Genomic DNA, 2,027 nt, shown 5'->3' with positions numbered 1-2,027 from the left:
TCAGTGCGAGATGCGCTGTCACTCAACTCCACGTGTATATGAGACAACGTCAACAATGATACTTACGAACATTTAGAGTTATCGAGATATCGAGCTTAAGTTGCCATTGATTTCGCACTTAACCGAAACAGTGAATTATGTAAACTTCCATCGAAAATCTGTAAAACTACCCTTATTCATTGCTTTAACAAGAGCTCTTAATAACACTTAATCTCTAATTAAAAAATATTGAGCTCACAACACTTCTAAGTGTATGCGTACATTCGAGGCACATAATGAAGATATATTTTGAGCGACCACAACTCTCAGTTTAAGACATGTGTGCAGCATTATAAGGGCTCAAAAGATAGAGGAGACGCCCCGCTTAGCTTAGAGTGCTTATCGCGATCGTACTTAGGTTCATAAGTATCATTTCGTTTTGGGTTGTCTCATATGGCATCTCATTAGATAATAAAACATTTTGGCCAATAAGACCGAGCCTTAGGCTCGGTCTTATATCTGCCCACAATAGCGGACTTCCAACCCGGTGTTATAGACAGGTGGCTCGTGTCGGCGGTGTGTGCTGCTGTGGAATATAGTTGAGATGAGCGGGATTTGTGTATCCCAAGACCGTGCCACACAACGTCCCAGTGGGACGAGAAGGGGTGTCAACCCTACAGGTCATCCCAATATCCCGCGAACTAGATCGCTGATTGGTCCATCCCTCTTTTGGGACGATATAAGACTGAGCCTTACCGGTACGACAACGGGATGAGACCTATTAATAATGCTACGTTGGTGCCGATGCAACGCTGATCTCGGTGGCAACATTGCATGACTGTGAGTTAAATTGCGTTAATAGTACATTTTAGTGGCTGCTTTCAGGATACGTGTACTCGAAAATGTGTTTTTGCCGTCGTGAAGGAGCACACCAATCGATGGGGTCAATCATCAATGACCTACACTGTATTTCGATCATAGTGAGGCTTCTAAACGGTCCAATGCAGACCACTGATCACGAACTTCGAATGATTATGGCAAGAGACGCCGCAGAGTGAAGGTCGTTGCAGTTGCCCTTTTCCAATGCCCCTGTACCGTAAGCCGGAACAACCATTCTGTCGAAAGGACGAGATCGGAGGGCAAAAGTGTGAGCACCACGCTGCGGACATCATGTACGCGTCGACCAACTACAAAATATTCCCAAAGTGATGGACAAAAAGTAGTAATCCGAGTCGACACAAATATCAATTTAGGTAATATAAAGCCAAATGTCAACTCGGGGTTGTCGCGGTCTTCCTCTAATCGGGGTCGTGAGTATCTTGGGCCCGACGTAGGAGGTAGTAGTATTAGCGACACTACTGCGATAGTAATGTAAAAGTTGATATATTCTTGTGTTACTTGTTAGAAGGAAATCCACGACTGACTTCCTCATTTCACCTCGCTAAGAGTTTTTAGAGCTTCTTACCTTTTAGTAGATCCCTCGTGCGTGGCGGTCCAGCTCCGATTCCCGCCACGACCAGCTGCTTCGCGACTTCAAACTTGGAACGTCACTGTCTCGGCCGCAGGTCCCGCTTTCTTGGACGTGGTCCGGAGAGTCTGGAGTGAGTAGACCTTCTGCAGGCAGTCAGCCAGCATCGTTAATACACCGTCTGACTGTACACCGTGTCAATTCTCCCCGACTGACGCTCGGTGACCTCGCCGAGCCACATCGCCCGGAGCCTGTCGCACGGTGTCTTCCACGGTCGGATCTGGAACGTTCCCACGTGACGTTCCTGTGGTGTAGTGATTTCTCCGTGGTTGCGGATTATCACCCGTCGACAAAGACGTGACACCGCCCAAGTTGTTCAAGCGACGAGCCCCCGGTCGGGTGATGTACGGAGACGCCAAGGTGCAAGGGACTCGACGGCGTCACCTCCGAGTTTTCAACAAATATCGGATACGGCCCTATGTCACTGAATCCAGGCTGTCCTTATTATTAATAATGGACTGGCCGGATTTGCATTCAGCGGACACATAGCGGTACGAACCCTCAGTGGCGGTTGGGATGA

Source organism: Phytophthora infestans, genomic scaffold (assembly GCF_000142945.1).
Source record: "Phytophthora infestans T30-4 supercont1.118 genomic scaffold, whole genome shotgun sequence".
NCBI classification, from domain to species: domain Eukaryota; phylum Oomycota; class Peronosporomycetes; order Peronosporales; family Peronosporaceae; genus Phytophthora; species Phytophthora infestans.
The sequence above is the reverse complement of the archived record's forward strand: the minus strand, read 5'-3'. Positions refer to the sequence as shown.